Below are 24,000 nucleotides of genomic sequence, written 5' to 3' on the forward strand. Positions count from 1 at the left end.
TGTGTGTGTGTGTGTGTGTGTGTGTTTACGTGCACTTCTTCTTGTCATGTTTTCATGTCCGTAATTTGCTTTCCATTTCCTTTTTTTCTTTCTTTCTGAATTCAGTCCCTCTATTTAAGAAACGTGTTTCAGAATTAGCTTTTGCTGGGACAACATTTCGCTTTATGTATAGTCTTATCAAGTCATGACGAAGCTCAGTGAGAGCGAAACGTTGTTCTATTAAAGACTTCTGCTGTACTCCATTATTTGCATCCATCGCTCTACTTCCTTCACAATTCTCTGTTATTCATGTCCTTTTAAAACACACACATCTCCTCCGAGACATCTACAATTTTATCGTTTATTGAAGAGTTTGTTAGTTCAGTCTTATAAATATATCATTAGCTATACTGACTCCCGGATAAATTCTACTTCCTTAAAGGAGATAGATGTATTCCGGTCGTTTAAAGAGGATGTATACTGGCCCCTTAAAGACGACATATTTTTGCCCCCTAAGGTAGATGTATTCCGTCCTTTAAATGCTACTGTTCTTGTCCCTTTAAACATTATTTTGGTGACTATGAATGATTTATTCTTGCTTCTACACCAACTACTTTGTATTAATGCTGGTAGAATTACCGACAATATGTTAGGCAAAAGGACACCAAACAAGAACTGCTTTCCATACCATCATTCTTACTCTCCTTACATAATGTATATTGAGATAGGTATTCTAATCTTTTGGCTTTAATCCTAGAAATGTATACTTGTAGAAATAGTCTTCATCTATTATACTCGGGTATATTGTACCCGGTGAGGACATATATTAGTCTCAATCTCTGATTAGTTCCGAGAGTTTTTCTTCTCCCGGAGTCCGGCTATGGGATATAATCGTTCTAGTAAGAATTGTTGATATTGAGAAAAATATTTAAGTAACAGTTATAGGAGTGAGTGTGAGGCTTATTGCAGTTATATTTCACCACCTAACATGTGAAAACTTCACTAGCTTTATAGAAGACATATACTTGCACTACTATAGAAAATATCTTCTCAGTTTTCGACCTTAAAACATCTATACTCTTGCCTCCCAGGTAAGAGAGTCTCTGGCTTCTGAAGACCATCTTTCCTTGTCCTTTCTTGATGGCCCTCTCATCTTGCCTGGAGATCCAGCTTCCCAGAGGAACTTGTTAATGTATAGGAAGGGGATCCATGGTACAAGGGGATGATTTCTTCCTGGTTTAGGTGAACATAGTCTAGCTAAACTAGCAATCTGCTGCTGCTAGGGCTAGGAAGTGGAAGGTAAATATTAAGGTTTTTCGAGAAAGAACTTTTGCTGTATTGGAGAAAGGGATGGAGAGAGGAGGAGGAGAAGAAACAACATTGAAGGGAGGAGGAAGAAAAGCACTTTTTCGTTTTATATAATGAATTTATTTTATTTGCTGACAATCGTCGTCAGCCTGCACCAACAACTCGATCGATCAGGCCAGCAACCAGGAGGCCTGGTCTGGGAGAGAGCCACAGGGGTGAAGACCTCCGGAAGAGACTCCAGGTACCTTCCAGGTCAGCTCAGAGCCCCGGTGGCTTGTCTTTGAGAGTATTCAGCTAAGTGTGGTTTGTAAGAAGGTCCTGAGGGCTGCTTCTTACCGTGTGTTCGTACAACGTGATTCCCTTCCTGATACAGTCACCGTCCTGTACCTAAGATGATGGCATTGTTGTGTCGATAAGCGAGTGAATGGACGGTGTCAGACTGCAAGGGGATAATCCCCATGACTTTCCGGCCTAGTTTAATTAGTCACCAATAATTGGATAGTAACTAACCACTCTCTGCGATAAAGGTTAAGTCTCTCTATTCTGTAACTACTGTAATATTTTCTTTGACTCAACCACGCTTCCACCATACTGGTTAGAGTAAGACAATAATAGCAATAAATATAAAATATAGCATATCAAATTTATAACTATACAACTATGCATATGTTGGTAGAATTACCGTCAATATGTAAAGTAAAAGGACACAAGTGTAATGTGGCATTGCCACAATAAAATGTCACATTAGTTCCACTTGTGTCCTTTTACATTACATACAAATATATAACTAGTAATATATATAAAGACGAGGGAATTTATGGATCAGGCTTTGTAGGAGATGTTAAAAATCTACGAAATTACATTAATTTACTAAATAAGAGAGACTATAACAGTTCAATATTCCATTAAACATTTACTCTAAAGTAATTGCAATTACACTATAGCAGGAAGTGGGGGTTGATGTATTGAAAGGTGAAGACTAGTAGCACTGAAAGCAACCCAAGGGTGTGTACAGTGTATACTCCGTACACAGTGACACAGGCATCTGTTACCCTCAGTGAGAACTCAACACTAACAACTGTACCCACAACAGCTGACTTGTTTCTTGCACATGTCTGAGCAGAGTACACGGTATCTATACTACTACTACTACTACTACTACTACTACTACTACTTTGTCTACTACTACTACTACTTTGTCTACTACTACTACTACTACTACTTTTTCTACTACTAATACTACAAGGTTGAAGATTATTACACAAATAACCCGCACATAAAAGAGAGAAGCTTACGACGACGTTTCGGTCCGACTTGGACCATTTGTGTATCGTTCCAGTCACGGTATTGTGCCTTTTTTTGTTATTTTGAAGATTATTGTACACATGGTCTAAAGGGGAACAATAATCTATCTATAATATAATATAGTAATGAGGATACGACTTCACCTTCCATAATAAAAACATTTTAAGTCGGAAAATATAAACAGAATATTAATGGTGCTGATCCGTGTTTGCAACATTACGAAATATACAATGTATAATGTATTTTATGTAACTTAGTACCATCATTGTATCCTGTGAACGTGTATACCATTTGCATAATAAAGTATATATATCTATGTATTCATATAATAATTCATATAATAATTGTATTCATAATAATAATAATAATAATACGGTATATTAGGGTGGAGATAAAAGGTATAAAATACCGACATGATGGAGAAATTAAAAACAAATGTACTAAAATTCGACCCTTTATTGACTGTGACTTGATAAAATTCACTGTGTGGGCAAAACGTAGTCAATAAAGGATTGCATTATACTGCATTTGTGTTTAATTTTTCCACAGTATATTAGGTATGAATAAATAATTCTTGTTCGTATTAATTTTGAAGCTGAGAGTATGCACCACCACCACCACTGCTGCTGCTGCTTCGTTTTCTTGTAATGTTCCTACCTATTGTTTCGCTACTTGGGGTTCGGGAGGAGATATTGAGGAAGGATAGAGAAGGGGTTAAGTGACGTGGAAATCTCCTAATCCGTCAACCTATTCTTCGTCTACCGGAGAGTTGAGGGAGGTGGAGGAGGAGGAGGAAGAGAAGGTTTAGGGGATGTGGAGATAACCACCTCAGTCTCTTGTCTTGGTGGAGGGCCGGAGTCAATATTGTATTAAGTCATTATCCGCCTCTTGCCAGGTGAATGACAAAGTCTTTGCCCATTGGGCTTTTATTTTCATATATTTTTTTTTTCATTTTGGAAGATGGATACGGATCTCTCAGCAGAGTTCTTATTTGTTTATTCGTCAAGAGGAGCCATGCAAGAACAGACGTCACAGTAATTTCGACTTGAGTAAAAAGAAAATAGGTATTTAAGTTTAGGACACAGCACACACGCTGTACACACACACACATGTATGCGGAAACCAAACAGAAAATTCAGGGAGGTATTCCTAGAAGAACAAGAAATGGTGCCTGGGATCACAAAAGCCAATGCATAGCAATCTCCGTCAGAAGATATTCATATAACAAAAGTGTGTGTGAAAATTTGCCTCCATGGAGATGAGGAACTTCAGTGAAAACCAAGATGGATTCAGTAAAGAGTCACTGAGAAATGGAGAGAGAGATTGTGATGGGCAGACTGTATCTACCACGGATAGCACTTGATACAGTTCCCTACCAGAGACCAGTCAACAGGCTAGAAGAGCAAGCTAGGGTGAAAGGTAATAATGTCAGTGGATGAAGGAGTACCTGGACGGCAAAAAACTGAATGACGGTATCAGAGGAAGTGTAGGGAGTTGGGCAGGAGTAACAAGCGAGGCCCTTCAAGGACTAGTATTAGGGCCACTGCTGTTCCTGACTTAAGTAAATGAATTGGTAAAGGGGATCGAATCCTTTCGTTTCTTGCAGACGCCGTGAAACTATTAAGAATTCCAACGGCAGGGAAGACACCGAGCCAGGCGATGATATAACCTACGTGAACATGAGAGTCCATTAGTAAGCCATAGGTAAATCCTCGGTATTCTCCAAGTATACTCCAGGTGAGGACAGGACTCAACGGGGAGTGACTGGTGGCTTGACGACTACTAACCCTTCCCACTGGGAAGACTCTTGGGGAGAATGTCGGGGGTTTCTTTTGGGAATGATTATTTGAGAGACTGTTAGGGTGACCGTTGGAGATGACCGTTAGGGGGTGACCGATGGCGGTGACCGTTGGAGGTGACCGTTGGAGGTGACCGTTGGAGGTGACCGTTGGAGGTGACCGTTAGGGGAGACGGTTGGAAGTGACCGTCAAGGATGACCGCTTTCTGAACACTGCAGCTTTAAAGGATTCTCTGCCATTTAATGAAACGTTTTTTTTCGGCCTGAGTGAACTCTTCCTAAACTAACTTTCTCCACCGACCCCCGTCCTTTTTTGTACCATTATTTGCGCGATGGACGAGGAATGAAGAGGAGCCAGAGAGGCAGTCCAAGAAGTTAAATTAAAAGTGTGCATGATCAGTTAGGGGTCTTGACTATTGGAATATATCATATGAAGTCACAGTCTGGTTGATCAAGCACCCTTGAGACGAAGATGAGAAGTTGAAGGCAGGGATGAAGCCAAGGTTAAAGCCAAAGTTGAAGTCAGGGTTGAAGCCTAGGTTTAAGCAAAGGTTAAAACCAAAGTAAACAGAATGAAATCCAGCAGTAGCGAGGTAAAAAGTTCAGTACTCCCAGGCACGGTCCTAGCGCCTCTACTATTTCTTATTCTCGTTGCAGATATAAATAAAAACACCCCTCACAGTTTTGCCTCATTTGCTGATAATTCCAAAATAAGCATGAAAATCACTTCGAAAAACTTGCAACAACATGACGCTCAATAATGATAAGTTCCAGCTACTTAGAAAAGAAAGGATGAAGAACTCAAAAGGGACACTATATGCAAAACCCAAGAGGATCATCAAATAGAACGAAAGGAACATGTGAAAGATCTGGGAGTAATTATGTCGGTTGACCTTTCAAAGGACACAATAAAGCAAATATCACTACAGCCAGGAGAATGACGAGGTGAATAATGAGAACGTTCAAAACAAGAGAAATAATATTAATGTTGACACTGTTCAGTATCGCTTTTGCTCTCCCGTTTAGGGCAGGGAAGATTTCAGAACTGGAACGGATACCCAATATAAAAAAAAAAAAAAATTACTGGGAATGCCTCAAACTCCCAAATATGTATTCTCTGTAGCGGAGGAAAGGAGGACACACACATACGCGGAAAACACTAAAGGGCTTGGTTCCAGATCTTCACATGGCCATAACATACTGTAGTGGGAGATATAGAAGGAAGTGTAAAATAAACCCAGGGAAAAGCAGGGTATCGTTTGTACAGTAAGGGAACACTGTATCATCGTCTGTGGTCCAAGACTATTCAATATCTTACCAGAAGGTATCAGAAACACGACTGGAGCACGTGTAGTTGTCTTCAGAGAAAACTGGATAGGTATCTTCACCAGGTGCCAGATCAACCAGGCTGTGATGAATATGTGGGTCAAATAGCCACCAGCAGCAACAGCCTGGTTGTCCAGACTAGCTCCAGACGAGCCAAGGCCGGGGTCTCGAAACTCATCAAAGGTATTCATTCATCTTCTATGATGTCATATGTTTAAATAGAATATAGAAAGTGCCCTTCATCGCCCTCCCCCCTTTCCCTACCTCATTCTCCCTCATACATCATATATATATATATATATTATATATATATATATATATATATATATATATATATATATATATATATATATATATATATATATATATATATATATATATATATATATTTGCGCGCGCGCTCTCTCACACACACACACACACACACACACACACACACACACACACACACACACACACACACACACACACACACACACACACACACACACAATACATGTATGTAATATCGACATTGAGGATTGAGGTGATAATATGTAAGTGGTAGCAGCAACACACGTAGTATGCAGTATCACTGCTTTGTGACTAGACCCACAGTGGAAGATCTGCATTTGCAACTGAGTTGCAGAAAGTCTCCATCTGGGGCAGTAATATCATATTGTGAAGAAAAGTTGATCTGTAATGCAGTAACTTCCTGTGGATTTTGTAGCCTCGATAGGACTAATAATACCTTCTGCATGACTAATATCCTGTGACCTTGGGAGGACTAACAGATTCTGTTGCCTCAGCCCTTCTGAGATCCTGTGGCCTGGAATGGACTGAGATATTGTGGCTTCAGTAGGACAGATCCTGTTGCCTCGGCACGAGTGAGAGATAGTTACGAACACAGGTGTATTTAGTCTTGTGGCCTGTACACCTGGTTGTAGCAAGATAACCAAGGTAAAAATGAGGAACGAGCAAAAGTCAGTAGAGTGTAAATGCATAAATTTCCTTCACCAGACAGCATGGCTAAAATGGCAACGCTCTTCTTGCCAAATAAGGCAAGCGAAAATTTGTGTATGCAATAATTTCGCAAAAACCCATTCGGAATCTAACGAAAAAATATATTTCATTGTGTTTATTTTAAATTATTGTAAACTTATATATATATATATATAATGTCGTGCCGAATATGTAAAACTGGTCAATTAGCAAGAACTCATTTAAAATTAAGTCCTCTCTGAAATTTTCTCTTACACATTTAAAGATATATTTTTTCATTAATGTTAATGTAAAAAATTTTAATTTTGCACCAAAAGAATCTTAGAAAACTTACCTAACCTTATTATTACAAGAGCAATTTATTTTAGCCTAACCCAACTAAATATATTTTAGATTTGTTTACAATAATTTAATACTAAACAAACACAGTGAAATATATTTTTTTCGTTAGGTTCAGGATGATTTTGGCGAAATTATTGCATTCACAAATTTTCACTTGTCCTATATGGCAAGATGAGCGTTGCTATTTAAGCCAAGATCGCAAATTCTGCCTATTCGGCATGACACACACACACACACACACACACACACACACACACACACACACACACACACACACACACACACACACACACACACACACACACACACACATATATATATATATATATATATATATATATATATATATATATATATATATATATATTAATTTGTGTGTGTGTTTGTGTGTATAAAACTATTCAAATTAAACGTAATGAACGACTGTCAGTGCATAACTAGAAGGATGGACAGAGACTCGGAACCGTATTCCTTGCATGAAGCAGGTCCAACGACACGAAGCGTGGACCAGGATATCACAAACAGCATTTCTGTGACCTACTTGTATCTGCAGCACCAACTGTGATCATAATGTCTCGTCCCACAGCCCCAGAAGTTTTCACGGTCCATATATCTATTCTTAATCCCTCTCAAAGTCAGTGACTAAACAGTAATATAGTATGTACTCAACCATCAGTCACCTTCCCTTCATCTGTAAATTATTAGAATTGGTTAATCAGTTATTCAGAATTATTATTGGGTTAGTTTTGTATTAGCTGGTTTATCTGTTAGCTTCAGTATTTGTTGCACATTACTTAATATAATATTAACGTATAATGCATGAGGTAAACACAGGGAAAACGATGGAGTCTGTAATCTTTTTTTAATTTACCTTTGGCTTAATCAGCATTATTTCACACTTGTATGCCTAAACTTTGTGTTAAATGCAAAATTGCATATCTTTAAGGTAAACTTTGGTAACATTATTTAAACCAAAATAAACATTCAGTATATTTTGTAAGTTACTTGATACCGGGTTTTGAAAACGTATATTTCAGTACTTCACATTTATTGTATATTATACATAAGAGTTCTGATGAATGGGAAATCAATTATAATTTAGCCTTAATCAGTTTGTAGGTGAAGACATGAGGGAACTTGGCACAGTCAGTGCCTAAATATCTTGTGATAGATTTAACGAAGAAACTTATACGAACCCTGGCACACGGCCGGGCTAAATGGTAAGAGCCGACGACCAGACTCTCATACCTGTAAAACCATTGCAAATTCTTTTAAAACTTACTGACTCAACTTCCTTCTCCTCCTCCTCAATATCCTCTTCCTTAACCCCTTCTTTTCTTTCTTATCTTTCTGAATTTTTGAGTTTTTCTTTTACTATTCCTCCTCCCAGCCAATGGGATCCATTAGGTTTCCGTGATTAGGGGGTAGATAGGGAGGAGGGTGGTAGCAAGGGAGGGGGAGAGGTTGAAAAACCAGGGAAAAGATGTGGTGTTGTCTGTATGTGTTATACCTGTCTGTTCTTGTTCCTGTCTGTATTTTTGTACCTGTCTGTGTTGTTCTTATATACTTAGTACCTATCTGTTGTTAATGTCTGCATTGCTCCTGTCTTTGTTGTTGTACCAGTCTGTTTTGTTGTTTCTTTGTTGTTGTACCTGTCTGTATTGCTCCTGTCTTTGTTGTTGCATCATATGATAGCATTCAGTGAAACAGAATGACTCAGACTCCACGAACACTAGTTTTTTATATACCAAGTGACATGTAAACCAATCCTCTCAATTCGGAGAAAGACAGTATAAGGGAGTCCGATGGAGTAGTGGTAGTGCACCATTACTAGATGAACCAGACTAGTATGGAACCTGACTGGAAGTGACCTACCATACCTGTTGACTTACCTGCCTGTATTCTAATTACTGGAACCTAGCTTATTGCCCTACCTGCCTGCTTTAGTCTGCCTACTCGAACCTGATCTGTTAACGTGCCTGCCTGTAGTCTACCTACTGGAACCTAACCTGTTGACCTTTCTGCCTTAATTCTACCTTCAGTCCCCGCAGCCAAGTTCCAGTTCAGAGATGATCTTACAAATCAGGCTGTTGGTGCTAGTAGCTCGCAGTCCAATGTAGGCAACACGGTCTGGGGCAGAACGAAGATAATTCATGAATGCTGACTTGTGTGTACTTAGCTGCTGTTGTAGGTGTTGAACTCCAGCTCTTAGTGCTGAGTTTAACTCGATGGTCTGATGTAGTTGTGTTCCCCCTATCTTACTCTCTCTTGAAATCTATGTATGGAATTAGCCTACACTAGTTTTGTAGACAGCCTGTAACATAGCAAGCTACACTAGTTTGTTTAATCTGTAACATAGCAAGGCTATAGTAGATCACGTTTCTCTCAAATGGGAGCATTTTCTAGCGAAACATACAAGGTTGCTTTAGTTCGTGGAAAGAGCTCATAAAGACTGTGAAATCTCCTCTTATCTGCCTTTCAAACGAACTCTTTATTTCTCCAGTCTTCCACCACTTTATTAACCAAACGCTGGAAAACATCTGTTTACTGTCTAGCTCATTTGAGTGTTCATCAGCCAGGCAGTGAGTGGATATGCGGGCCGCCCGCAGCAAACAACCTGGTTGACGAGGCAAGTAACAGACAAGCCTGACTCAGAACCGGGTTGCGGGACTAGAATGAACTCCTGAGTCCCATTAAAAGTATATACCGACCATTATGAAGATATTCGTAACTAACTTCAAACTAATCTAATTTTCGTCACAAAAGAAGGACTCTGCTTGTACTCAACCGTCTGATTAATTTTCCTTGTTTCCAGTTGTTTTCTTTTTTTTTAATTCATTGTGTCAGAGTCCAAAAATGTACTAATTTTGTGAACGTTTTCTTGTAGTTTTTTCTGCATTGAATTTTTGTAGTGGTTTTGAATCGTGGCTTCTTGGTGTACCTAGTGATGTTCTTAGTGTACCTAGTGATGTTCTTAGTGTACCTAGTGATGTTCTTGGTGTACCTAGTGATGTTCTTAGTGTACCTAGTGATGTTCTTGGTGTACCTAGTGATGTTCTTAGTGTACCTAGTGATGTTCTTAGTGTACCTAGTGATGTTCTTTGTGTACCTAGTGATGTTCTTAGTGTACCTAGTGATGTTCTTAGTGTACCTAGTGATGTTCTTAGTGTACCTAGTGATGTTCTTGGTGTACCTAGTGATGTTCTTAGTGTACCTAGTGATGTTCTTGGTGTACCTAGTGATGTTCTTAGTGTACCTAGTGATGTTCTTAGTGTACCTAGTGATGTTCTTGGTGTACCTAGTGATGTTCTTAGTGTACCTAGTGATGTTCTTGGTGTACCTAGTGATGTTCTTAGTGTACCTAGTGATGTTCTTGGTGTACCTAGTGATGTTCTTAGTGTACCTAGTGATGTTCTTGGTGTACCTAGTGATGTTCTTAGTGTACCTAGTGATGTTCTTGGTGTACCTAGTGATGTTCTTAGTGTACCTAGTGATGTTCTTGGTGTTCCTAGTGATGTTCTTGGTGTACCTAGTGATGTTTTTAGTGTACCTAGTGATGTTCTTGGTGTACCTAGTGATGTTCTTAGTGTACCTAGTGATGTTCTTAGTGTACCTAGTGATGTTCTTGTTCTACCTGGTGATGTTTTGCAAGACCTGTCATCTCAGATTTTTTCCCACCTGAATACCAGTGCGTGTTGATATATTTATTACTCTTGTCTTTCCTCATTTTTCATATTTCTCTGGTCTTTACCATTTTCTTGTGGCTTTGGCGTTGTTTCCGTGTTTTCTGTATAATTTTTAAGCATTTCAGTATAAACATACACATGGGTGTATATTATTGTAACCACAAACGAGTGGTATTCATCAATAACAACACTGCACTAGCCAAGGATTCGAACCCATGTTGTACTGGCCCGCCATTGTGAGCGAGAACCACATGACGCGTTAACCCACAGGACCACCCAATTCTACAAGAACCAAGCACCCAGCCAAGCTGGGTCCGAGGACATACGGAGGTGTGGGAGCTTTCAAGCTAATTTCATTCTCGTCCCTGTTTGGTGTGTGTGTGTGTATATATATAATATATATATATATATATATATATATATATATATATATATATATATATATATATTGTTAAGACGAACAAGTGGTATTGATCAATAACAACACTGCGGTAGCCAGGGATTCGAACAAATGTTGATGGCTTTTTCAAATTCACATTGGAAGAGCTACATCAGAAATTGTGGAGAATCGGGTGGAGTTTGAGTCTCGCTCATGAAAAACTCCTCAGGGTTTTCTATCTAGAGTTTGATGAGTGATTCACTGAACACAGAGACGTTGTGTAACTTAAGTATTTCACAACTTTCCTTATTGTCATCAGTGCATTGTTCCGTCTCTCTTGTCGCCAATATCCAAGGCTTTAAATACACTACATCAAAGGCTTTAAGTACCCTCTATCCAAGGGTTTAAATATCCTATATCCAAGGCTTTAAATACCCTCAAGCGTTTGCAAGTTAGTTATCCATAAAAGACCAGAAGGTAAACAAATAAAGCGAATAAATATAACGGATAACAAGTAACATTGCCACGTCAGTGTTCAGATGCCTCACCCCTGCAATATTTTAACTTTTTCTTCCCCTACATCATTTCGGTAGTGTTGGATCTGGCAGCTGCCCTCCTGCCCTTGTAAGAACGGATCATTTACGTTTTACAGTGGGCTGCAAAATCAAGACAGAATACCTGGCAGCTTACGGTAAATTTCTATAGGGAAATAATCGGCATAATGAGAGAGAAATGTAGCGTGAAGGACACTTATGGCCTTAGTGTAGAGCTGTAGGTGTAGAGCTCTACATGTGTGATTAGAGTTTGTAGTATACTCAGTCCTAGTTATTATTTCCTCCAGTTTTCCATAACTGAGTAGTTGGAATTTGTCTTCATTGAACATCATATTGTTCTCTGTTGCCAATTGGAAAACTTGGTTTATGTCTTCTTGGAGCTTTGCCGTATCCTCATTGGATGACACTCATGCAGATCCTAGTATCGTCTGCAAAGGATGATACAGTGCTTTACATCTCTGTCTATGTCTGATATGAGAACAAGGAACAGGATAGGTGCGAGTACCGTGCCTTGTGGGACAGAGCTCTTCACTATAGCAGCATCTGATTTAACTGTTTACCACTACTCTTCGTGTGCGACTTGTTAGGAAGTTGAGATCTGCCTACTTTACGAGTTATCCCTATACTACGAATTTTGTGTGCTATTACACCATGGTCGCACTTGTCAAAGGCTTTTGCAAAATCTGTGTATACCACATCTGCATTCTGTTTGTTTTCCAGTGCATCTAAGACCATATCATAGCAGTTGCGAGAGGCAGGAGCGACCTGCTCTGAAACCACGTTGCCCTGGGTTGTGCAATTTGTGGGAGTCCAGGTGGTTTGCTATCCTGCTTCTTAGAACTCTTTCAAAGATTTTTATGATATGGGACGTTAAACCTATTAGGCTATAGTTCTAGCTACTACTTTGCTGCCACCTTTATGGAGTGGGGCTATATCTGTTGTTTTTAGTGACCGTTGAATCTCGCCTGTGTCTAAGCTCCTCCTCCATAGCATACTTAGGGCCCGTGAGAGGGGTTTCTTGCAGTTCTTAATGAACACAGAGTTCCACGAGTCTGGGCCTGGGGTTGAGTGCATGGGCATGACGTCGTTAGCTTTCTCAAAGTTTAGTGGAGTTACGGTTATGTCAGAAATTTGGCATACATTGGAAGGATTTTGAGGCTCATTCATGATAAAACTGTTTGGATTGTCTATCTTAAGACTGATTAGTGACTCGCTGAACACAGAGTCGTATTGAGATTTCAGTATCTCACTCATTTCTTTGTTGTCCTCTGTGTAGGATCCGTCTTGTCTGAGTAGGGTGAGAATGTAGAATAAGAATATAGTGTGTGAATTTAGGGTGATAAGTTAGACACATGCGCAACATTTGTCTTGTTTATCAACTTACCGGTATTGTGTATCATTATTATATTCAGTATAGGGAATAGTATATATATATATATATATATATATATATATATATATATATATATATATATATATATATATATATATGCAATAAGATCACAGTAAACAGGTGATTTTAGAATATGCAAAACAACCACTCTGAAAAAAATAGAGAAATTCCAAGCGCTTTCGTGACTACTCACATTATCAAGGAACTATGAAAGTAAAGCATCCAAGGAAGGTATATAAGGGGTCTGGCTAACACCGTTGTGGGATCTGATAGTGAGGTGTTGGCCAGACCCCTTATATACCTTCCTTGGATGCTTTACTTTCATAGTTCCTTGATAATGTGAGTAGTCACGAAAGCGCTTGGAATTTCTCAATTTTTTTCAGAGTGGTTGTTTTGCATATATATATATATATATATATATATATATATATATATATATATATATATATATATATATATATATATATATATATATATATATATATATGGTGCAGTATAGGGAGTTCCTCGGAGAAGTAAGTATATCTATATATAATATGGGGAGAGAAAGTATAGGAAGAAGCGAAAAGGAGCAAATAGAATTCGAGAGAGAAAAAACGAGGAATAAGCACTAGCTCATAGCTGTCTTGTCTTGTTCCCAGTCTCTTGTTACAAAAGAAAACACAAAAGTATAAATTATTTACAATCTCGATATTGCTAGGGCCAGGCTCCGAAATGTGCTGAGGAAGGACTATAACAGGTCTTGGGTTGTGAAATACCTGCTTTGACTCCCACCCTTACCCCTGGAGAACACTTGACTCTAAAAGGAAAGGGTAAAAGGGTGGAGAAGGTTTAGGGGACGGTGGAAGAAGAAAGCGGGATGGAAGTGGAGGGAGAAAGTTTTTTTGTGGGGGGTGGGGAGGGTTTGAAGGGTTCTAAGATATTTCTAATTAGCATCATTAGGTAGACAGATTCCTTTTAGCCAACACTTGAACACTGCAGCAGGTACCAGAGACTTCTTACACAGGACCGAGTGTTCTTACAGGAGGTTCTGGGGTTCTTTAGGTAGACTCCGTCTAGGTAGAGTCCAACTAGGTAGACATAGGATATGACATTCCATCAGCAAGTGGAGTTTTCTAGCACGTTTTCCTCTGGATGCCAGCCACAACAGTCAGCTAACACACAGGTACCTAGTGTTACTGCTAGGTGGGCAGGGGTAGCAGGAATGTAAGGAACCTAGACCAAATGTTTTTCCGTACCCGGGAATCGAACCCGGGACTTTTTCGATTATGAGCGGTCTCAGTAGTGAGCTGCTCGGCACTCACGGTTACAAAAGAAAAGTTGATGGGGAAGAGAAGGAGGCTCTCGGGCAGTCGGGTAAAAATATGGTTGATGTGAAAGGCTAAAACGTAAGGAGCCGTCAGGTGGATGAAGAGGGGTGTAGAAATGGATGAATTGGAATGGAGGATAAAGAGTTGAACTAACAGACAGAAACTTTCTATAAATTAACTGATATAATTGGCATATATCAGCTAATTTATAGAAAGCCACTTGTTATGCAAGGTGAAAGAGAGAGAGAAAGAGAAAGAGAGATAGATAGATAGATAGAGAGAGAGAGAGAGAGAGATGTAGTTTGCATGCATCATTTCCGTCCACTCGTCACTGAGGCTATCTGCGACAGCCTGGTGGAGGGACATGTCTTCCAGTGATTGATTACCTCCATTACTTCTCTCCCCTTCCTCCTCTCCCCCCCCCTTTCTTCCCTCTCCCTCTCCTCCCCTCTTCCCATTTCTCTACTTAGATTAGACCCAGTCCTCATAATTAATTTATGAAGTTATTATCCTGCCTCGACATACTTCAGATCATAGTCTATCAATATTTTAACACTCACTGTATATGTGCAAAATATCTACAGTGAGAAAAATAGTGAAATTCCAAAGCGCTTTCCTGATTTTTCACATTATCACAGAAGCACTTGAACTTTCACTATTTTTTCACTGTGGTTATTTTGCATATTGCGATATCACCTGTTTACTGTGTATTTTTTTTTTCATATTAGCAACTTACACGTAAGGAACATTGTAGCCAGCTGGCCGCCACAGCCTTCATTTGCTCATTTGCTGGACTCCAAGGTATTGTCCAGTGTGGTGAGTTTGGTATAGCACTGCGTACCTTGTTCCAAGGTTCGTAGGTTCGAGTCTCCTTTAGCCAGAGATCAGTGTTTATATATATATATATATATATATATATATATATATATATATATATATATATATATATATAAATATATATAAATATATATATATATATATAAATATATATATATATATATATATATATATATATATATATATGTATGTATGTCGTGCCGAATAGGCAGAACTTGCCATCTTGGCTTAAATAGCAACACTCATCTTGCCATATAGGACAAGTGAAAATTTGTGTATGCAATAATTTCGCCAAAATCATTCTGAACTTAACGAAGAAAATATATTTCACTGTGTTTGTTTAGTATTAAATTACCGTAAACAAATCTAAAATATATTTAGTTGGGTTAGGCTAAAATAAATTGTTCTTGTTATAACAAGGTTAGGTAAGTTTTCTAAGATTCTTTTGGTGTAAAATTAAAAAAAAATTACATTAACATTAATAAAAAATATATATCTTTAAACGTATAAAAGAAAATTTCAGAAAGGACTTAATTTTAAATGAGTTCTTGCTAATTGACCAGTTTTACATATTCGGCACGACATGTATATATATATATATATATATATATATATATAATATATATATATTATATATATATATATATATATATATATATATATAATTTATATATATATATATTCTTTTTATTATCATTAGTACTAATATTATTAACACCATCATCATCGCATTTGTTGTTAATTTTCAGGTTTCTGGTTTAGTCATTAGCAGTGGATGGTATAGTGGGGTGAAAAAAATTGTAATTGGAATAATTTTGAGTCTCCTCCCTCCGTCCTAATTCTCCTGGTTGCAATCCCGCTTCCATTTGATTATTCTGCCACGTACCAACTACATAGCAATTACTTTCCATTTAATTTGGCTGTCAGGTGAGCTTAGTGGGTACGTGGTGTGGTTGTGAGTGGCTGGCACCTCGTGTACTGCTGTTGCTGCTACTGCTGTACTGATCCTGCTGTTGCTGCTACTGCTGTACTGATACTGCTCTTGCTGCTACTACTGTACTGATCCTGCTGTTGCTGCTACTGCTGTACTGATCCTGCTGTTGCTGCTACTACTGTACTGATCCTGCTGTTGCTGCTACAACTGTACTGATCCTGCTGTTGCTGCTACTGCTGTACTGATCCTGCTGTTGCTGCTACTGCTGTACTGATCCTGCTGTTGCTGCTACTGCTGTACTGATCCTGCTGTTGCTGCTACTGCTGTACTGATCCTGCTGTTGCTGCTACTGCTGTACTGATCCTGCTGTTGCTGCTACTGCTGTACTGATCCTGCTGTTGCTGCTACTGCTGTACTGATCCTGCTGTTGCTGCTACTGCTGTACTGATCCTGCTGTTGCTGCTACTACTGTACTGATCCTGCTGTTGCTGCTACTACTGTACTGATCCTGCTGTTGCTGCTACTGCTGTACTGATCCTGCTGTTGCTGCTACTGCTGTACTGATCCTGCTGTTGCTGCTACTGCTGTACTGATCCTGCTGTTGCTGCTACTACTGTACTGATCCTGCTGTTGCTGCTACTGCTGTACTGATCCTGCTGTTGCTGCTACTACTGTACTGATCCTGCTGTTGCTGCTACTACTGTACTGATCCTGCTGTTGCTGCTACTGCTGTACTGATCCTGCTGTTGCTGCTACTACTGTACTGATCCTGCTGTTGCTGCTATTACTGTACTGATCCTGCTGTTGCTGCTACTGTTGTACTGATCCTGCTGTTGCTTCTACTGCTGTACTGATCCTGCTGATGCTTCTACTGCTGTACTGATCCTGCTCTTGCTGCTACTGCTGTACTGATCCTGCTGTTGCTGCTACTACTGTACTGATCCAGCTCTTGCTGCTACTGTTGTACTGATCCTGCTGTTGCTGCTGTACTGATCCTGCTGTTGCTTCTACTGCTGTACTGATCCTGCTCTTGCTGCTACTGCTGTACTGATCCTGCTGTTGCTGCTGTACTGATCCTGCTGTTGCTTCTACTGCTGTACTGATCCTGCTGTTGCTGCTGTACTGATCCTGCTGTTGCTTCTACTGCTGTACTGATCCAGCTCTTGCTGCTACTGTTGTACTGATCCTGCTGTTGCTTCTACTGCTGTACTGATCCTGCTCTTGCTGCTACTGTTGTACTGATCCTGCTGTTGCTGCTACTACTATACTGTTGCTACTGCTGTACTGATCTTGCTGCTGCAACTGCTGTACTAATACTGTTGCTGTACTGATCCTGCTACTGCTGTCCTAATACTGTTGCCACTGCTATATTGACCCTTCTGCTGCTGCTATTGCTATAATAATGCTGTTGCTGCTACTGCTGTACTAATGCTGCTGTTGCTGCTACTGCTGTACTAATGCTGCTGTTGCTGCTACTGCTGTACTAATGCTGCTGTTGATGCTGCTGCTGTACTAATGCTGCTGTTGCTGCTACTGCTGTACTGATGCTGCTGTTGCTGCTACTGCTGTACTAATGCTGCTGTTGCTGCTACTGCTGTACTAATGCTGCTGTTGCTGCTACTGCTGTACTAATGCTGCTGTTGCTGCTACTGCTGTACTAATGCTGCTGTTGCTGCTACTGCTGTACTAATGCTGCTGTTGATGCTGCTGCTGTACTAATGCTGCTGTTGCTGCTACTGCTGTACTGATGCTGCTGTTGCTGCTACTGCTGTACTAATGCTGCTGTTGCTGCTGCTGCTGTACTAATGCTGCTGTTGCTGCTACTGCTGTACTGATGCTGCTGTTGCTGCTACTGCTGTACTGATGCTGCTGTTGCTGCTACTGCTGTACTAATGCTGCTGTTGCTGCTACTGCTGTACTAATGCTGCTGTTGCTGCTACTGCTGTACTAATGCTGCTGTTGCTGCTACTGCTGTACTAATGCTGCTGTTGCTGCTACTGCTGTACTAATGCTGCTGTTGCTGCTACTGCTGTACTAATGCTGCTGTTGCTGCTACTGCTGTACTAATGCTGCTGTTGATGCTGCTGCTGTACTAATGCTGCTGTTGATGCTGCTGCTGTACTAATGCTGCTGTTGCTGCTACTGCTGTACTAATGCTGCTGTTGCTGCTACTGCTGTACTGATGCTGCTGTTGCTGCTACTGCTGTACTAATGCTGCTGTTGCTGCTACTGCTGTACTAATGCTGCTGTTGATGCTGCTGCTGTACTAATGCTGCTGTTGATGCTGCTGGTGTACTGATGCTGCTGTTGCTGCTACTGCTGTACTAATGCTGCTGTTGATGCTGCTGCTGTACTAATGCTGCTGTTGATGCTGCTGCTGTACTAATGCTGCTGTTGCTGCTACTGCTGTACTAATGCTGCTGTTGATGCTGCTGCTGTACTAATGCTGCTGTTGATGCTGCTGCTGTACTAATGCTGCTGTTGCTGCTACTGCTGTACTAATGCTGCTGTTGCTGCTACTGCTGTACTAATGCTGCTGTTGCTGCTACTGCTGTACTAATGCTGCTGTTGCTGCTACTGCTGTACTAATGCTGCTGTTGCTGCTACTGCTGTACTAATGCTGCTGTTGATGCTGCTGCTGTACTAATGCTGCTGTTGATGCTGCTGCTGTACTAATGCTGCTGTTGCTGCTACTGCTGTACTAATGCTGCTGTTGATGCTGCTGCTGTACTAATGCTGCTGTTGATGCTGCTGCTGTACTAATGCTGCTGTTGATGCTGCTGGTGTACTGATGCTGCTGTTGCTGCTACTGCTGTACTAATGCTGCTGTTGATGCTGCTGCTGTACTAATGCTGCTGTTGATGCTGCTGCTGTACTAATGCTGCTGTTGCTGCTACTGCTGTACTAATGCTGCTGTTGCTGCTACTGCTGTACTAATGCTGCTGTTGATGCTGCTGCTGTACTAATGCTGCTGTTGCTGCTACTGCTGTACTAATGCTGCTGTTGATGCTGCTGCTGTACTAATGCTGCTGTTGCTGCTACTGCTGTACTAATGCTGCTGTTGATGCTGCTGCTGTACTAATGCTGCTGTTGCTGCTACTGCTGTACTAATGCTGCTGTTGATGCTGCTGCTGTACTAATGCTGCTGTTGCTGCTACTGCTGTACTAATGCTGCTGTTGATGCTGCTGCTGTACTAATGCTGCTGTTGCTGCTACTGCTGTACTAATGCTGCTGTTGATGCTGCTGCTGTACTAATGCTGCTGTTGATGCTGCTGGTGTACTGATGCTGCTGTTGCTGCTACTGCTGTACTAATGCTGCTGTTGATGCTGCTGCTGTACTAATGCTGCTGTTGATGCTGCTGCTGTACTAATGCTGCTGTTGATGCTGCTGCTGTACTAATGCTGCTGTTGCTGCTACTGCTGTACTAATGCTGCTGTTGATGCTGCTGCTGTACTAATGCTGCTGTTGCTGCTACTGCTGTACTAATGCTGCTGTTGCTGCTACTGCTGTACTAATGCTGCTGTTGATGCTGCTGCTGTACTAATGCTGCTGTTGCTGCTACTGCTGTACTAATGCTGCTGTTGATGCTGCTGCTGTACTAATGCTGCTGTTGCTGCTACTGCTGTACTAATGCTGCTGTTGATGCTGCTGCTGTACTAATGCTGCTGTTGCTGCTACTGCTGTACTAATGCTGCTGTTGATGCTGCTGCTGTACTAATGCTGCTGTTGCTGCTACTGCTGTACTAATGCTGCTGTTGATGCTGCTGCTGTACTAATGCTGCTGTTGCTGCTACTGCTGTACTAATGCTGCTGTTGATGCTGCTGCTGTACTAATGCTGCTGTTGATGCTGCTGCTGTACTAATGCTGCTGTTGCTGCTACTGCTGCCAGTGATGCTGCTGTTGCTGCTACTGCTGCCAGTGATGCTGCTGTTGCTGCTACTGCTGCCAGTGATGCTGCTGTTGCTGCTACTGCTGCCAGTGATGCTGCTGTTGCTGCTACTGCTGCCAGTGATGCTGCTGTTGCTGCTACTGCTGTACTAATGCTGCTGTTGATGCTGCTGCTGTACTAATGCTGCTGTTGCTGCTACTGCTGTACTAATGCTGCTGTTGATGCTGCTGCTGTACTAATGCTGCTGTTGATGCTGCTGCTGTACTAATGCTGCTGTTGCTGCTACTGCTCTACTGATGCTGCTGTTGCTGCTACTGCTGTACTGATGCTGCTGTTGCTGCTACTGCTCTACTGATGCTTCTGCTGCTGTACTGATGCTACTGCTGTATCGACGCTACAGCTGTTGTTGGTGTTCTGCTGTTGTTGATGCTAATCCTTGTTGTTTAAGTGTGTGTGGTGTTTTTGTGGGTGCTTGTACTGCTATTTGCTGCTACTGTTGCTGAGCTGCTGCTACTGTTGCTGAGCTGCTGCTGCTACTGTTGCTGAGCTGCTGCTGCTACTGTTGCTGAGCTGCTGCTGCTACTGTTGCTGAGCTTCTGCTACTGTTGCTGAGCTTCTGCTACTGCTTCTATTACTGCTTCTAACGCTATTCCTTTGGTGTGGATGAAAGCTTGTCCCCCGTGTGTACTGCTGTGCCGTTGTGCTGTTCCTGCTGCTGTTGCTTGTTTCTGTTTCTGTTGCTCCTTCCGCTTGCTGCTGTGGAACGATCTGGATGATGAAATAACGGAAGCAGATTCCGGACGAAGCTTTAAGAATAGGGATAAATTTCAGGAATTTCAAAGAGTTAATCACGGTCCTATATACAATATAAATATCAGGCCCATCTTGGAGTATACAGCACCAGCATGAAACCCACATCTGAAAACCCATGTTGAAACTATCCAGATATGTAGCGAACTTGTGACCAGAATTGGACGGTTCGTGATTGAGAGCCGAGGCTAGGAGTCGTGCTCGGCCCCAGCAACCACATGTAGGTTAATACAACTGAATATAGTGATAACTGTGTTCGAGGTAACAGGACGATAAGGAAAACCTTCAGATAATTCCCTAACACCGTCACCAAGAAGAATAAAGTGTAGCTGTAGTGCACTTAGAAAGAGGCACGGACGGGATACTAGACATTTGTCCTCAGTTAGGCAGAAAAATGTAATGGAATACGAAAGGTTGATATTGTGATTGAATACTGAAGAGAGGACACCAGCAGCATAAATTTTCTGTGTATGTAGTTACAAACACTGAAGAGGGACACCGCCTTCATAACTCTGCACTTCAGTTACACAAAATGGAGTAGCAGGCAGGAAACGTCTCGAAACCCATCCAAGGTAGAGGCAACAGTACCAGGGAAGGCGATACTGTGTATACAGGAATACCTTTGACTCTGGACTGCGTGCTGCTAGCTCCAACGACCTGATTGATCAGGCCATCAATCAGGAGGTATCAACATCCCCTTTCCCTCTAAGCATCTCCCTCCCAGCATCTCTGTCTCCCTAAGCATCCTCCTCCCTCAAAATTCCCCTTCCCCAGCATCCACCTCCCTCGCAGGATCCCCCACCCTCTTAGCATCCCCCTTCTTCAGCATCCCCTCCATAACACCCCCAACACCTCCACCCTCGCCCACCCATGGGACTCCCGTACATTATTCCTTCCTAGGGATGACTCATCCAATTTTATTTTTCCTGCGCCACCCTGTATCTCAGTGCCGTTGTGGGAGGGGCTAATGTCCAGTTTCTCTCCCTCTCTCTATCTCTCTCTATCTCTCTCTATCTCTCTCTCTCTCTCTCTCTCTTTCTCTCTCTCTCTCTCTCCTCACAACTAAATTAATAACGTCAGGGAGATGAGCATTGTATATGAACATCAGTCGAGGTCACACAGGCAGATTTTTTTGGTGTGTGTGTGAGTGTGTGTGTGTGTGTGTGTGTGTGTGTGTGTGTGTGTGTGTGTGTGTGTGTGCGCGTGTGCGTGCGTGTGCGTGCATTGTATAGTGTCATTTGGCGTTCTTAATTAAACTTTTAAATTATTCAGTGACTTTAAGCATGCAGAAGATGGTTAAAACACAAACAATGGAAAACTATCAAAACCACAATTACTCAAACATAAATAAAAAAGCTAAGCAGTAAAATAAAGATCTTCTCTCATTAGCTCAGGAAACAGTGTGTGTGTGTCTGCATTTTTCTCTCGCCAATTTTGTGCGAATATAAGGATTTTTTTTATATCCCTCAATTAAAAGTTTTACTTGGCAAGGAGAAGTTAATCCTATAATCAAAGTTTCATCAGTTTTGTAAAGTTAAAGATCCAAACAGTGAAACTTAAACCTAATTACAAATACAACATGTCAACAATAATATATTTTTGTCTGACCTTCCTCATCACCATTTAACGGGCGATACGCGCATATATATATATATATATATATATATATATATATATATATATATATATATATATATATATATATATATATATATATATATATATATGCAAGGAATTCGCGAGAGCATGCGAAATATACACAAACACTGATCTCTGGCTGAAGGAGACTCGAACCTACGAACGAACCTAAGGTTCGTAGGTTTGAGTCTCCTTCAGCCAGAGATCAGTGTTTGTGTATATTTCGCATGCTCTCGCGAATTCCTTGCATTGTTCAAATCTCTAGTAAGGCTGATGCATGCAGGGGATGAGATGAAAAGCTGTAAGCCTTCTCCTTGAAACCTGGCTGCCTTGGATCAAACGTGTAGCGCATGCTACACGCCAAGGTATTGGTCCAGTTTGGGTAGATTGGTAAAGCACTGCGTACCTTGTCCTAAGGTTCGTAGGTTCGAGTCTCCTTCAGCCAGATATATATATATATATATATATATATATATATATATATATATATATATATATATATATATATATATATATATATATATATATATATTATGCAAAACAACCACTGTGAAAGAGTAGTGGAATTACATTGTCAAGGAACTATGGTTCTTTGACAATGTGAGTAGTCACGAAAGCGCTTGGAATTTCACTACTCTTTCAAAGTGGTTGTTATGCATATTTTAAAATCACCTGTTTACTGTGATCTTATTGCATATATATATATATATATATATATATATATATATATATATATATATATATATATATATATATATATATATCAATGAAATGACGAAATATATGATTTTAAATCATTATCAAATCTTCGGCTTGGCCAGGACTCGATCCTGTGTTCCCGTGCCCAGCCCGGTGTGAACTGAGCAAAGTACGCATCACCCTCTCCATTGGACCACCACCGCTTGTTTCGTGTATTCACTGATATATAAACTGCTCGTGAAATTAGTCTCTGAGGCTCCACGACCACGAATATCCTTATACCAGGATAACACGCTCAGTACTGCTGGGCGCCTGGTGTTTAAGTATGGTGGTCCAATGAATAGAGTCGATGTGTACTTTGTTCAGTTTACACCGGGCTGGGCATGAGAACGCAGGATCGAGCCTACGCGGCCTGATCCCAGAGCAGACCTGGAGGATCAGGGTTTGATGAACCAGGTTGTTACCGCCTCTTACAGTTCAACGTTCCGTCCACGTCTTCTCAAATATATCAGCATTTTTTTTCTTTCCATTCGTTGTTTACTTGTGTTTGTCCTTCGTGCGTATATGTGTATAGTGCTCTCCCTCTCATCACTTGCTCTCTTCCTTCTTATTTCTTCATTATCTCTGAGGAGCACATTCCCTCTCCCACAGTGTCCACACTCATCAGCTGACCTTTCTTTCCCTCTTATTGTGAGAGGAATCTTCCCCTTTTCTCCCTACGGTCTCCCCGGCTCCCTTATATCATCACCACCCTTCTCGCATTCCTCCTTAGTGCCCTTCTCGATCACACTCCCTCATTACCATCTTCATCTCCCTTCCGAGCATCATA

This window comes from Cherax quadricarinatus, chromosome 36, assembly GCF_038502225.1.
Source record: "Cherax quadricarinatus isolate ZL_2023a chromosome 36, ASM3850222v1, whole genome shotgun sequence".
Lineage (NCBI taxonomy): Eukaryota > Metazoa > Arthropoda > Malacostraca > Decapoda > Parastacidae > Cherax > Cherax quadricarinatus.